The following is a 16332-nucleotide window of genomic DNA, read 5'->3' on the forward strand; positions in this document are numbered from 1 at the left end:
AACCACATGCTCCTGTATCATATACAACTTTTTTGTATGATTAGTATATAATAATAAATAAATTACAGTTTTGGTCCTTGTGGTTGACGCAATATGTAATTTGAGTTTAAGTATTAAAGAATTAATATGGCTAGTCTTTATGATTACAAAATCCATCATTTTGGTTTTTAAGATTAACTTCGTCGATCCATACTTTCTTATATCATTATTTTCCTTATTTTGGTATAGGTATTTAAAAAAAACACTAGTACGTTATCCATCATGACTACAATCATCCACATGTTGTCGGAAAACAAATTCATAAAACTTTAAGTTTGATCATCACACCACCACTAATCATCATCACAACCACTGTCACTAATACCAATTTAACCACATCACACCACCGGCAACCATCCCCACCAACCACCACATCATCAAACCCACAAACCACCACCATCACTACATACTACATCACCGATGCTGCCACCACACCCACTAACCAACACACTAACATCAAATTGAAATCCCTAAACTAAAATAAAAATCTTAACCCTAAAATGTAATTGGTGTTGGTTGATCGGAGAATGTCACAAGAGATGGAAGAGGCTGGTGGTGGGAGGCGGTCACTAATGGGAGGAGAAATGCGGGATGGTAGAGAAGAAAAAAAGGTTGGAAATTAGGAGATATGGATGATTGTAGTGCTAGTGTAATGACATTATGTTAGGAGAGCGTTGTGGTTCACTTGAGACTTGTTGGTGGAATCTAATGAAATATGTTGTGGTTCACTTGAGACTTGTTGGTGGAATCTAATGAAATATCCTCTGAAATATTGGGTTTTTTTAAAACAATAGAGATATTATTATAGCAGAAATATTAGGGTACTTAAAAATTTTATTTGACCATTTTCAACTAATTTATAGAAATAGTCATTTTGAAATTAATAAAATGATACAATAATATAAAATACAAAGTTCGGGGTACATTGGTCGTTTCACATTTTGTTAACGGAGTCAGAATTGTCTTGAAAATAACAATCTGTGTAGGGGTGGCAAATCGGGCTATCATGTTGTATTTTTGTCTAACACGACACGACACGACAATGTTTTATGTAACACGAACACGACACGACACGATCTCGGGTTTATTTTAACTAACACGAAAACGAACCAATTAAAAAACGACAAACACAACACGATACGACAAAGATAACATGAAATAACAATTAATGTATTTAATTAATATTTATTCATACATAACACGAAAAACACGACAAACACGGAAAACACGAAAAAAAATGTTAAATCGCGTCAATTTCGTATCAAATTTTGAACACGACACGACACGACATCGTGTCTTTTGCACTTGACACGAACACGACATTAGAAGCATTTCCATCTTGCTCCTTTGGGCCAACCTGTTTTTTTTTTCCAAAGTACCTCCGACCTATGTTATTCTGCAAAAAAAATGATGAATACCATACAAGTCATACATCAAATCTTGAAAATTAAATTTGAACGCCATACTATGATTCTCTTATAAGAAACTATAGAAATGAACTACCAAAGATTACATCCAATACTATAAATTAGCCTACTAAGAAATTGTAGTAAGGGCTCACTATGGTACTCAATCACACAAAAGAACCTAGATGTTTCAATTTTGTATTCGACGAAGAAAAGATAGGATGAGGACTTGGAGTAGACCTCTCTAATGTGCAAAAGACAATAATACCCTCATTTTCATCAAAATTATCTATGAAAGCTTGTCCAGTCAAATCTAGTCTCATTCAGTATACCAAACACAACGTTGTATACAAAACCAAGTAGTTGATGAAATGTTATGTCAAAAACATCAGAATCTTAATCCTTAATTGTATTGCATTAAATAAAAGTCTTGTACTACCCTTGTCAAGGTTTGCATCAACTACAACTCATATACTTGACTTTTCTCTTTTCATTAGCTTCGTAAAGTGATCAAATGTTGCACTCACTCAAATATCAAGCTTATTAGGTATTTACACAAATAAAGGAGCTCAATGAAAGAAATGGAAACTAACTTCCATTTATTTGTTTATTGTACCACTGTACTTTTATTTCCTTTTATTATCTCATTGTACTTTCAGTTTTTTTTCTTAGTATTTAAAACACATTGTTATAATTGAGTATTTTAAGTACAACATTGTGATATGAAAATTAAAGTAGAATGCCATAATAAAAAAAGTACTAAAAGTACAATGATATATTTTTTTCATTTTTTTAACGATTGTTAATGAACAAAGTTTGTGAAAGTTCAAATCTAGTGAATATAAAAACAAATAAATTTTAAAAATTCCATTAATGTTTGTATTGTTTTTTAGAGACTCTGTATTATTTTTACTTGTTAGTAAATATACTATTTCACAAGGTCTTAATTTGTAATTTGCGATTAATAATGAAGAAGGGAATTGATTATTACCAAGGTCTGAACCATGGGGTCCAGGAAAAGCTTCAGGGTGATATTGAAAACACATAAGCTTTTGTTGAGGTAAGGCAAGACCTGCACAACTTTCATCATTCAAATTTGTAATGCCCCAAAAATACTAAGTAAAAACTTTTAATTTTAAATCAACCAAAACAACCATTCATGCATTCCAAAAGCCCATCAAAAGATAGAAATGTATCAAATAGTTATCAGGGTACAAAAGAAGTCATAAAATGAAGAACACCGGTGGATGCGATGCAATCACATTGAACTTTTTCCTATGGAACCGGAAGTGCCTGAAACATAAACATAAATAGTAAGAACAAAGCTTAGTAAGTTCCCCAAAATACCGCATACCATACATACATCAGGCCCCGCCCAGCTAATAAGCCCCTCCCAAAATAAATAATCGGTCCCACCGAACATACATCACATGCAAGAGTCACAAAGGCAATAGCAATCTAATAACACCTAATGTCCTATAGTATAGTCAGGAAACTCACCTCAATCGATAATAGATAAGTCTCACACCTGAGCTGTTGGTATGAGAACCTCCTCACACTATACATATCCAATACAACCCTAATTAGAAATTAAGGTAATATTCCAGAATCAATGGTATATTACATACTTTCTCTCTCTAGGTTGAAAGACAATTTTACCCTTTCAAGGCTAGACCCTTCTAAACATTACCTAATGTCCCCAAGTAACCAAATTGTTGGGTTTTGTATACTACAACATCCTAGGTGCACATACTGTTGGATTAGTGTTTAAGTCCATAACTATTTTGGTATGTACTTGACCCGATGGTGCATGGTCCTTTTGGGTTGCCTTCACCAAAGCAACTTGATAGGATGAATTATGGAGAGAAATGATTAAATATGATTTATTAATATATTATGGGAATAATATATTAAAGGAGAAATCATATTCTTTAATTAATATTAGTCAAGAATTAATTGGTAATTAGTTTTGTGTCTAAAAGAGATTAATTAAACTTAAGGGACTGGAATTGTAATTAAAAGATAATTGCAATTTGGGCCATGGATTGTGTTGGGTAGCGTAGCTTTTTGATGTATTGCGTCCATTGGGCTCGGTTAATAGTCCAAGTTTTGTTACTCCGATTTGGGCCTGTCCAACCGTGAGCCTGATAGGGTTTTAGTATATATTAATATGCTTGCATGCATATTAGGTTAACGATTGAGAAGACGATTGATAGCAATTACGATAGATCACAGTTTATTTCTTCATCGTTCTTGTAAACCCTAAATCCTCTACAGTAGAAGTTCTTTATCGAGCTCTGTTGAGGATTGTTGATTAATCATTCGACATTCTTTGATCCATACTTGAGTTGTTTACAGTTTTCGTATTTATTATTTTACCTGTTATAAGATCTAATCGATCTTGTTATTGTTGATGACTTTTCACGTTTTACATGGGTGTTCTTTCTGAAGCAAAAATCCGAAGCGACTCTCAAACTAAAGACGTTCATCAAGTAGGTTGAAGTACAGTTGAAGAAAGTCGTTCGCAACATCAGGAGCGATAATGGGCTGGAGTTAAAAAATAAAGAATTTGAAGAATTCTTGGCCGAAAAGGGAACTAGTCATAACTTCTCAGCTCCCTACACTCCTCAACAAAACGGAATTGTCGAAAGACGAAACCGATCCTAGTGTGAAGCAGCCCGAACTATGCTAAGTTTCGCTTCCTTACCTTTATATTTTTGGGCTGATGCTATTTTTGCTGCTTGTTTTACACATAACATGTCATATCTCAATAAGCGCTTCACTATCACTCCTTATGAGATCATCAACAACAGGAAGCCAAATGTCAAGTTTTTCCATGTGTTCGGTTCACGGTGTTTCATCTTCAATTCTAAAGAAAACCGCAACAAGTTTGATGTCAAAGCCGACGAAGGGATATTTCTGGGATATTCTCTAACTTCTAAAGCGTACAGGGTATTAAACAAGCGCTCGAGAAAAATAGAAGAAACTTATTACGTGACTTTTGATGACAGCTATGTCAAAAAGCTAAAGGCCAACGAAGACACAGCTGGAGAAATTTTTCCTCAAACTGGCCAAGTCACCGCCTCTATTGCAAACCTCTTTGAGAAGTTCGTTGAGTTATTTGATGAACCAGAGAAGGCAACTCTCTCAGAAGCTAACGCATCTGACAATAAGGTAGATCATCTGAAGAAACTTATCGATGATGCTGCAAAGAGAATGAATGAAGGAGGATCAAGTTCTGACGACCCTCCACAACACAATGCTTCAGTCGAGGGGGAGGATCCGCCATCATCATCACAACCGTGCTCACATGTTGAGGGGGAGAACAGTTCTCAAGCTGTTCCCGAACGCACTTTATCAACCGAAAGTGCCTCATCACCTGAAGGTGCATCAACACCCGAAAGCTCAGCACCAGCAGAAACCTCTGTAGCACAAGACACTCAAGACATTCCTGAAAGCTTATCTGTCGAGGGGGAGCATGCCGATATGCTTTATGACGATGAAAGTCCATCCGAACTAGAAGAGACGATAAACGCTGAATTGGATCCAACCTTTGATCCAAACTACCCTCCTCTCGTCAAATAGACCAGAGATCATCCTGTCTCCCAGGTTGTTGGTAATGTATCTGAAAAAGTTCTGACCCGATCACAACTCAAGGCAAAACAAACTTCCTTGTTTTCAAAAGTAGAATTCTGTATGTTTAACTCCTTCGTCTCAAAAGTTGAACCAAAGACAATTAACACTGCTCTTGATCACTCCGATTGGGTTCAAGCTATGCAAGATGAATTGAATGAATTCGAAAGGAACAAAGTTTGGCGACTAATTCCAACTCCTCCAGATGCCTCAGTTTTTGGTCTCAAATGGGTCTTCCGGAACAAAATGGACAAAGAAGGGAACGTGATACGAAACAAAGCTCGCCTGGTTGTGAAAGGATACTGTCAGGAGGAGGAATTGACTATGAAGAGACTTTCGCTCCTGTTGCTAGGCTGGAATCAGTTAGAATCTTTCTTGCATATGCTGCACACAAGAACTTTGAAGTCTACCAAATGGACGTCAAGTGTGCATTTCTCAATGGAGAACTTGAAGAAACAGTGTACGTGGAGCAACCTCCTGGATTCGTAAATGAAAGGTATCCTAATCATTGTTATATTTTGGACAAAGCCGTGTATGGACTGAAACAAGCTCCGAGAGCCTGGTACGAAACGCTGACAAAGTTTTTAAAGATGTCGAAATTCAAACAAGGTTCGGTTGACCCAACCTTCTTTCGTAAGAAGGAAGGTAACCACTTATGATTGTTTAAATTTACGTCGATGATATCATCTTTGGCTCTCCGAATCCCAACTTAATGGTTGAATTCAGAAAGCTGATGGAGACTAAATTTGAAATGAGCTCAATGGGTCCAATTAACTTTTTCCTTGGTTTAAATATTAGACAGGGACCCGAAGGCATCTTTATTAATCAGGAAGCTTACACGAAGACTCTTCTAGAAAAATTTGGCATGATGGGAGATTCAAAGGTCAAAGTTCCAATGGCGTTCGACACCAAGCTCACTCCATCCTTGGATAAACCGGCAGTTGATATTACACTCTATCGCCAGATGATCAGTTCTCTGATGTATCTTACTGCTAGCAGGACTGACATAATGTTCTCTGTTTGTTACTGTGCTAGATTTCAGGCGAACCCACGCGAACCTCACATGCTTGCAGTGAAGAACATTCTACGATATCTCAAGCGAACTACCTCTTTAGGTCTATGGTATCCATCCAACTCGGGCTTCTTCATTCAGGCCTACTCAGATGCAGACCTTGGAGGTTGTGGACTAGACAGGAAAAGCACCACAGGCGGCTGCCAATTCCTTGACGGGAAGTTGGTTAGCTGGCAATCAAAGAAACAAACGTGTGTATCTTTGTCTACAGCTGAAGCAGAATACATTGCAGCTGCATCCTGTACTTCTCAAGTGATTTGGATCCAGAGTCAACTCCGAGACTATGGACTCAATATGAAAAAGATCTCACTATATTGTGACTCTGAAAGTGCAATTAGGATTTGTCATAACCCAGTGCAACACTCCAAGACTAAGCACATAGCACTGAGGTATCACTTCATTAAAGATCATGTGGAAGATGGAAACGTTGAAATTCACTTTGTTAGAACCACTGATCAACTGGTTGATGTCTTCACCAAAGCCCTTCCTGAAGCGTCGTTCAACAACATTCTACAAGGGATAGGTATGATGGAATTAGAGTCAGTACCACAAACTACCTCTCAAACTCAACCGCACGAAGCGAAATAGACCGAACGTTCGGGTTCGGTTGAATAATCTGCCTTTTGCTCATCAATTAAAGGTAGTTTTCTTGGTTGTAAATTTCATGTACAATTGTTTTCCAAACTTGTTTATCTTATTGTCAAAAGCATTTCCTTTTTGAAAGTCTAAGTTCGGTTTTCCAAAATTTTTCAAAACCGAAACCAACTGAACGCTCGGGTTCGGTTTTCCAAAATTTTTCAAAACCGAAACCAACCGAACGCTCGGGTTCGGTTTTCCAAAATTTTTCAAAACCGAAACCAACCGAATGCTCGGGTTCGGTTTTTCAAAATTTTTCAAAACCGAAATCAACCGAGCGCTCGGGTTCGGTTCCAAAGTTTTTTTATTTTTTTCTTTTTCAGTCTTATTTTTTTTTATTATTTTTTTATATTTTCTTTTAATATCAAAAACTCCAAAAATATTTTTTTATTATCAAAAACTCCAAAAATATTTCTTTTAATATCAAAAACTCCAAAAATATTTTGTTCTTTATTTTTTTTACTTTATTTGTGTGGGGAAATGGTTGCATTAGTTAAGTGTCCCTAGAAGCATGCTGCTGTATGTGCCCAAAGCCTCATCAGATTCTGAATAATAGCCTTAATGACTTGGTATATACAAACTTTGTCTTCCCAATTAGGCTATCACATTTATTCTAATCGTGAGCTACCTAACTCCCTTCTCACATGAGATAAGAGTTTTCTGCTTGGTCCTATTTTTCACAGCAGAGGTACTTTGATTTCTTACACCATCTCTACTGCATTTCTCCATTAAATTCATTTCACAAACGTAACCCTTGAGACTCTCAGAAATTACCACTGAGGTTTATGGTTACTCAAAAACTGCGTTTATGATCTTAGTTTCGTGCCACTACGAGCTGAGTGAAACCCAAAATTCAATACCCAATCTGAATTGACGGTGAACAATTAATTTGCTCTAGTTTTCACTAATGAATTGACGGACGTACCTTTATGAAGTCTCAAAATTTTCATTTGTGTGATTCCTATGAAATTGTTAATAACCATAACATTTCTTCCCTTGTGATCCAGTTTTTATTTATTTTTTTTTGTTGAGATTTTATATTTACCAGCCACTTTAAAATTATTTCAAACCTACTTGTTCAATAGACTACACCGGTCTCACAAGTACTTTGTTCACTTTCTATCTTATTTCAAGATTAGGACTGTTGAATCAAAGCTAAGCCACCCTAAAAAGCTTAATTAAAAGAAGCCTTTCAACACTTCTTAAAAGGTGTTTGATCGTTATTCTATGGGAAACCACATTTACACTTTAAGGTTTCTCTTGACTTTGAAGGAAGAGATTCGTGCCCGGATCATTTGTTTCGTGTCTTTATTGACATCACAATTTTTCCTAAAAAGATTTGTTTTATTTCTTTTTCTTTTACACCCTTAGCACGAAAATCTTTGATTTTCCAAAATTCTGGTTCTAATAATTACAGGCTTTTTCATTGGATTGGTGGTTGATTAGTTGTTGTGGTCAATTTTCATCCATGTGGGCGTCTTATTCAAAAGATGTCGTTACACTTTAAAGGGATAAGATGAAGGGTTGCTGACTCAGGCGGGAGTCTAATTGATTTGATTTCAAACGACGGTAAAAAGGGAACGCATGCGAATTTGAAACGTCCAATCTCCAAATGACGTCGTAGACGCGTGTGCGAATTTGAAACGGTTCTTCTCTAAAAAGCACAGAAAGGGCGCGTGTGAATCTGAAACGGTTTCTATCCAAACGGCGCTTGATGGGAGGCGTGTTCTAAGGAATCTGACACTCTCTCTCATGCGTGATCATCGCTTACCTTAACTGTCACGCATCAGTCAAATTCAGGAAAACCCTTCGTATTTCGATAGAAGATTTTTCTCTCTCCTTAAACCCCAGTATAAAAGGCGACATCATCTACCATTTACCTCTTTATTGCAATCAAGAATCCCAAAGCGCAAGAATTCCCTGAACCCTAACTGTTCATCATATTCTTCACTCTCTTCAACAATGGCAGATTCATCCTCTGTGCACGCCACTTCTCACATTCTTCCCATTCGTCCTCAACAATGCCTCATTATCGATCTAACCCCTCATGTCTATGATTCCTACATGTTTGCTATCATCGAGTGCTTGAAGTATTCACCAATTTCTCCTGCACTATCACGGGTGGAATCAGTACCCATGGAATTCCTGTCGCAGATCTATGCGACTGCTCATTACGACAAAGTGGTCGATAGGATCTTCTTTGACGCTTCTCATCATAAAGCGTCTATCTCCAAGCAACGCTTTTGCTCTCTGTTAGGGTTTGAATCTGATCCAACAAGGGTTAATCTAGAGACGATTCCATTGGGGCACCTGTTCAACATGTTCTACAATATGGGTTACACGGAGGTGCTTACTTTCGTCGCCAAGTTCAAGAAGTCATGCCTGCCGCCACAGTGGAACGGGATGTTCACTGTGCTATTCAAAGGTCTCTCTGAAAGAAGCTCTGGTTTAGATGGTTCCAGTCGACTGTTCCTGTCCATCTTATATGGGGTCTACAATGGCATTAATTTCGACTATGGGTTTGTTCTCTGGCAACAACTCATCCAAAGTTTATCTTCTTCTTCACGGCATTCAGAGGTGTCGTATGCCAGGTTTTGGACCTTGATCACGAAGTGGGGGATGGACAAGTACAATATCCCCACTGTCGTCGGCACACCGATGTCTTCGATTGGTACCTTTCATACCACAAAGATCATCGTCTCAGATGCTTCAAAATTCCCATTCAATGGTTCCATTCCGGAAACCATGTACGCTGATGTTCCAGCTGACAGCAGGATCATCCGGACCTACAAAGAGTTCAAGCGGTCTAGTCCGAGGGATCTCACGTCGGAGATGCTGAAATCAATTCACGATGCCGATAAGCCTGTTCCTAGAGGCAAGAAGGCAGACAAAGGGAAACAGGTGGCCAAAGGGCTAAAGGCCCTTCTGCTAGGAAGAGGAAACCTACTAAAGCTGCTCAGTCCCCGCAGCAGAAGAGGCGAAAGACACAACCAAAGCGAAAGCTGATTATCGCTTCCTCTTCAAGTGAGTCGGAGGGTGAGAGTTCGGATTCTGACGACTCTCCAAGAGGCAACACACCTCCAAGGGGCAACACACCACCCAGATCACCTACCCCTGAAATGCAAATCCATACTTCTCCAATTCCCTCTCCTACTCAAACAATTCCTACTTCCATTCCCACTATAAACCCCTTTACCCGCATTCCAAACACCTCAATCCCTATGCCACCACCTATTTTCACCGATGCTACAACAACATCCACTACAAAGGTTACAACCAACGTATATGATACGGGGGTTCATACCGATGCAACCGAACCTCCACCAGCAACCGAAACCCAAAAAGCACCCGAACCTACCCCTACTCAAAAACAAACCGAACCTACACCTACACCTACACCCGAAACCACCCAACCTGAACCTACTCATACCACTACACCCCCAGCTTCACCACCACCACCATCTCCCGGTCATGCCTCTGACGAAGATAACCCTTTCCTTGGTGGGGAAAACATTACGTTTGATTCGGTCTACTACAGTCCGTTTCAAGTCCAGAGCGATGATGATGATGACGCTCCAGTCACAAAGAAACATCTTAAGGAGCTCCATGACAAGGTCGACTTGCTCATTGCCTCTTCCTCTACGTCTCAATCATCCCTCTCTGAAGCTGCTCTTCAGAAGATTGTTGATGCTTTCTCAAGGGCTCAACAAGACTCTGTCGCTGCTGCCACCACCGCCATCGTTGCTTCAACAAAAGCCTACCAAGCTGCGACCGAAAAAGTCGATAAACTATTTTCTGATGCCTCTGCCCTGTTAAAGTCTTTATAGGAGAGTGCTGATGTCACCAAGACTACGTTGGAACCGATTGTTCAACAGTTGGCCATGTTTGTATCTACTGAGTTGAAGTCCTTTGCTTCACTTCGTCAATCGCTTACAGACGACAACTCAGCATTTCGTGCTTCTATTAAAGAGCGTCTCTCAAAGCTTCAAGAAGATTTGGCGGCTGAGAACTCGTTGATGGATGTTTTGGCAAAGAAGACCACTGCCCTGAAGGTCAAGAGTGCTCAACTCTCCAATTCTCAACAACAGATTGACACTCTTCGGTCCAAAAGGGAGGTCATCAAGACGTGTGTTTCGGATGTCCACTCAACAATATCTAACATCCTCGAAGCACATGATCCGATACTCAATCATTCTGTGAGGCGTACCCTTGCAGAGAAGCTCGCTCCTGCCCTAGACCTCTTAAGCAAAATTGAAGGGCTACCCGATTTCGTGTCCATTCCGAAACAAGGGGAAGAAAAGGAGTCTGCACCTCAACCACCTCATTCCTCAAAGGCAACTCACACAACCGAACCTCCTCCTGTAGGCCAAGCCTCCGGTTCGGGTGTGAAAGACAAAGGCAAGAAGATTGCTGAGGAAGAAGAGGAAGATGATCAAGAAACCATTGCCGACTTGTTAAAACTCAAGAGTCGACGCAATGATGCAGATGAAAGTGATCGTGTGGCAAGAGAAGCTGAAGAAGCTGAACGCAAAAAGAAAGAAGCCCACGACCTTCTCGAGAGTAGGAAAACTCTTTTTCTTGCTCGGACTCGAGAGAGGATGATAAAGGAGACAATCGACACCCCGAGCATCTTGTGGCTTGAACCAGTCATCTCATTTGACTGTTACAATTCTGTCGACTCTTAATTCGACATGCCACTTACCCGAAAGGCGTTCATCTTTCACGCCTTCGCCAACGTTGCTGAGTTCCCTCATCCTCATCCGGAGGATTATCGGGAATTGATTGAATTCTATCTGAAGGCTGCTCAACCCGAATACCAAACCTGGAGCGCTCAGAAGATCATCAACGTTCGGGTCTTGAAACCCTACACTGAAGGGAAGTTTATCAATGTTCGGTTCAAGGTGCTCAGGGGATCTGCAAAAACTGAACATGCCATTTCTTTAGCAGATCTACCGAACCTCAATCCACATGATTGGATTGTTCTGCACAACATCCTTCTGACCAACGAAGCTGAATATGGTCCGATCATTGACCATCTCAAGAGGATGTTGGTGTGCTATATCATGGAGGTCGCACTGATGGATCAGGAGATTGCAACTGTCTTCAAGAAGAAACCAAAGATCTCTCCTGTTGGCTCGGCCAGTGATCTAAACCAGATGAAGATGGGAAAAATTGACCCGAGGCGAAACTCCGTCATGTTCACTAGGAGTGAAGGACAGAAATGTCTCTTTGCCTTAGTTGATAAACATCTTTATACCACTGCTTGTCTAGAGCATGTGCTGGGGATCATCCACAGATGCAAAGAAAATAAAGCGGATGATATCAAGTATTTTGACGACATGATACAATGGTACATTCGGTTCAGACAGACAATCCTCGCGTTCATCTCACGTCTGTTTGAAACTGTAAAGAAGAAGGTTCCCGCTGCTGGCCCAAGCAAAAAGACGAAGTAATCTCGTTCCAATTTGACGCAAAGGGGGAGATTGTTGGGTAGCGTAGCTTTTTGATGTATTGCGTCCATTGGGCTCGGTTAATAGTCCAAGTTTTGTTACTCCGGTTTGGGCCTGTCCAACCGTGAGCCTGATAGGGTTTTAGTATATATGAATATGCATGCATGCATATTAGGTTAACGATTGAGAAGACGATTGATAGCGATTACGATAGATCACAGTTTATTTCTTCATCGTTCTTGTAAACCCTAAATCCTCTACAGTAGAAGTTCTTTATCGAGCTCTGCTGAGGATTGTTGATTAATCATTCGACATTCTTTGATCCATACTTGAGTTGTTTACAGTTTTCGTATTTATTATTTTACCTGTTATAAGATCTAATCGATCTTCAAGTTAATTTTTAACTCATCAGATTGTCTTAAATTAAGGAGTGGACGAATTCTATGGGGAAACCCATAAGGAAATCGTCCAAGGCCCTAATTAAAGGAGTCCATGGGTTTCTTAGGGCTTAAGCATCCAAATTAGGGTTTCCTTGTTAGATAACCCTAATTGCCTAACTATATATAAGACCCTTATGACCCAAAAACATGGTGAAGACTTCTTCTAGGGTTAGAACACGTTTTTGGGCAGCCTCCATCCTCTCTCCTCTTCATCCTCTTGCTTATGGTGTTTGTGAACCATTAGAGGAGTGACATTTGTGACTCTAAGCTTTCTAAAGTCAATACAAGGAGATTTGGGATTGTTATTGCTACATAACAATCAAGGTATGATCTTAAACCCATTCTTATGTTAATGTGATTACTTGTATGCTAGAATTAGGGTTTATAGTCTTGGATAACTTGCATGTACAATAGAGAAACCTAGATCCAAGCATTAGGGTTTGTATGAGCACATAGGATGTTCTTAGGACCAAAATGCATCAGTGGTATCAGAGCCTTGATTGGTTTCTATTGTATTGATGCATTATGTGTTTATTCAAGTTGCAAAATCGAATTTTGAGCCATCTTCCTGATGAACTCGGCGAGTACCACAGTGTACTCGGCGAGTAGGCCTCAACTCGACGAGTACAGTGTGGTACTCGGCGAGTTCGAGCGTCAGATGGAGCTATTTTCGGGATTTCTTGTTGTTTATCTTTGAGATACTTGCCTTTATCATATTAGGTCAATATAAATCCGATTTTATGATATATATGAGTATATTCTTGATCTAATTGAAGATATTTATTTATTAATAAAATATTTATTTCCTTATGTGATAATTGATTAATTATTTTGATTAAATTGGTAAATTGTTTTGCAAGAAATCATTAAATAAATCAAATATGGATAATTATGTGATTAAATGTTAATTTAGATTATTTGTTATTTGATCCGTGTGCTTTGAAAAGTTTCATATTTTCCCTTTTAGGTTTTATAGTTTAAATTTGAACCCAAAAAATTTTGTTGTTTTGAAATTTAAATAGTTGAAACCCTAATGCTTTGAAAAAGGTTTCAAAACTTGCCCTCAAGTTTTGGAATTTAAATTTTGATTAATTGTTTAATTTGATGTATATTTAAATTCTAAACCCGAATGTTTTGAAATGTTTCAAAACTTGCCCTAAAGTTTTGGAATTTAAAAGTTGATTAAAAGTTTAATTAGGAATGTTAAATTCTAAAACCCTAGTATTGTTTTGAAAAGTTCAAATCACACACTTATGGTTTTATTAATTAATTAAGGTGTATAATTAAAAGAGATTTAGTAAATCCATAAAGTTTTGGTATACAATTTAATTAAATTAAAAGTATAATTATTAAATTAGACCACCTAGTATTTTAAAAGTATAAAATACACCATATACTATATATATATATATATATATATATATATATATATATATATATATATATATATATATATAACATTAAAAGTATAACATTATATATATGTATGAGTAAAAGTCAGTCTTACCGTTAGTAGGCCTCATTCACGAAGTTGGTCTATAAGCGGTGTTTAAGGAAATTGCCTATAAAATGGCGATTGAATGGGTATCCACTCTTACCCACCGCACTCTTGACTAGTGGAGGGTCGTTAACCGAACGGGTAGGATAGGACGAAACCTTCCATTATAAGTATAATGATATACAAAAGTAACTAAATGTTTTACAAATTCCCAATCTTAGTTACTTAGGCAAAAGTGAATTGATGCAATTCCATGAAATTACACTTTGTGCCCTTGCGAAGACGTTAGAGGAGCGTGTGTGGTTTACCGGCACACTAAATGGTTCTAAGCAAAGGTAGCAAAGGGTGACTCAATGTTTGTCATAGTTCGGTGGAGCGTGTGTGGTTTACCGGCATATCGAATAGGTGACTGTAACATGTGAGGGCACCATGTAAGTTTGCATGGTTATTCACACCCGCTTTGTGATCCTCGGCATCCCAGTCACAAACAAGAGGGGCATATCGAGATTTAAACATGCCATTGAAATGTTCAATGAATCTCAAAGGATCTAGGAGTTTTTCATAGATTTAAAACTTAAATTTCTTTTTCGTTTTTCATGGTGGAAATTAGTGACTCGTCATTCACTTACCTTCAAATGTTCTGCAATTTGGGTTACGGCATCCCTCTCCCGAGTTGTAGAATATTGTGTTGGGTCCTAGCCTTAGTATCTCATTTGGGTGATTTACTAAGGACTCAATCAATCAACTAACTTGAATTCGTTTTCTCCCGGTTTTTAGATGTCAAAGTTCGACAACTATGGTCTTCCCAAATCCCGTGGAACAAGCTTTCCACATGAAGATGATATTCCACGACTCGATCAAGGAACAAGAAATCATGCTTCACTTCCTCCACCTCCTCCAATTGTTCTCCCTAACCCACAAGTTCGAAGGCTTGAAAAATTCAAACTCACTCAAACCCTTTTGGCAAGTAAACATAAAGAAGGAAAGTCGGTGTGTGCACACGTCCTAGGGATGAAGTCACACATTGATAGGTTAAGAATGTTGGGATCCGTTGTCTGTGAGGAAATGGCTGTTGATTGGGTTCTTCAGTCACTTCCTAACTCATATAGTGAGTTCGTAAGAGAGTACTATATGATGAACCGCGACGTGACCCTTATAGATCTCACCTATATGCTTATTGCCGTTGAATCAGCAATGGTTTGGCGCAATAGAAAAGCAAAGTTGATTGGTGAATCTGCCTTCAAGACCTCTATGGATATAGACAATTGCAACGAAAGACATGCTATGATCGAAAAGTTTGATCATAAGAGAAAGGCAATGTCTGAAGTAGTTCCATGTCATGTTCCAAAAGAGTCAATTTGCTTTTATTGCCAAGAGAAAGGGCATTGGAGACGAAGCTGCCCCATTTACCTAAGAGATCTAATTGATGGGAGAGTCGAAACGTATGGCTCTAATATAGGTAAAATCCATTAACTGACTCTTTTAAGCTTCTATTCTAGATTCTTAATACATAATGTGATAAGATTACATTTGATGTTTTGTAGGATCGAAGAAAAGAAAGGAAGCTTAAGGGAAGAAGTGAGCAGAATCTAACCGTGAAGGAATGAATTTCGATCGCATTTCTTGAAGATTAGATTCTTGAGCTACTACTTAGAGTTAGAATTAGATTGCTAAGAAAGATGTATTAGCATAGTTTTTCAATGAATTGCATTGTAAGGACAAATTTTTCTGCAATAAAATAAATTTTGATTTTATATTATTTATTTATCCTTGCAATGGCATATATGAAAAATTGATGTTTGAATATTTGCAATAATGGATTTGGTTCTTATTATGTTATTTATGGAAAGTAGAGAATTTACCAAATAGGGAGAGTTTCTCATCGCCCAAGTTTCAATTGGACAGAAACTTGGAATCATGCAACTTGGTTGCATGATGAATGAGAAATTTCATATTTTGGAAATTAGACTAATTCATTGACAAAGTGTCAAGTGAAGGACTAGGAGATCGAGCACACAAAGTTGCGTGTTGATCAAGTCCACCATAAGAGTAACAATGATATTCGTCATGATTCACTAAAGATTTAGTAAATATGATTATACTTACAAGATTAAGTGTAATTATGAATAGATTGAAAAGTTTAAATCAATAGCAAAAC

The sequence above is a fragment of the Lactuca sativa genome, chromosome 9 (assembly GCF_002870075.4).
Source record: "Lactuca sativa cultivar Salinas chromosome 9, Lsat_Salinas_v11, whole genome shotgun sequence".
NCBI lineage: Eukaryota > Viridiplantae > Streptophyta > Magnoliopsida > Asterales > Asteraceae > Lactuca > Lactuca sativa.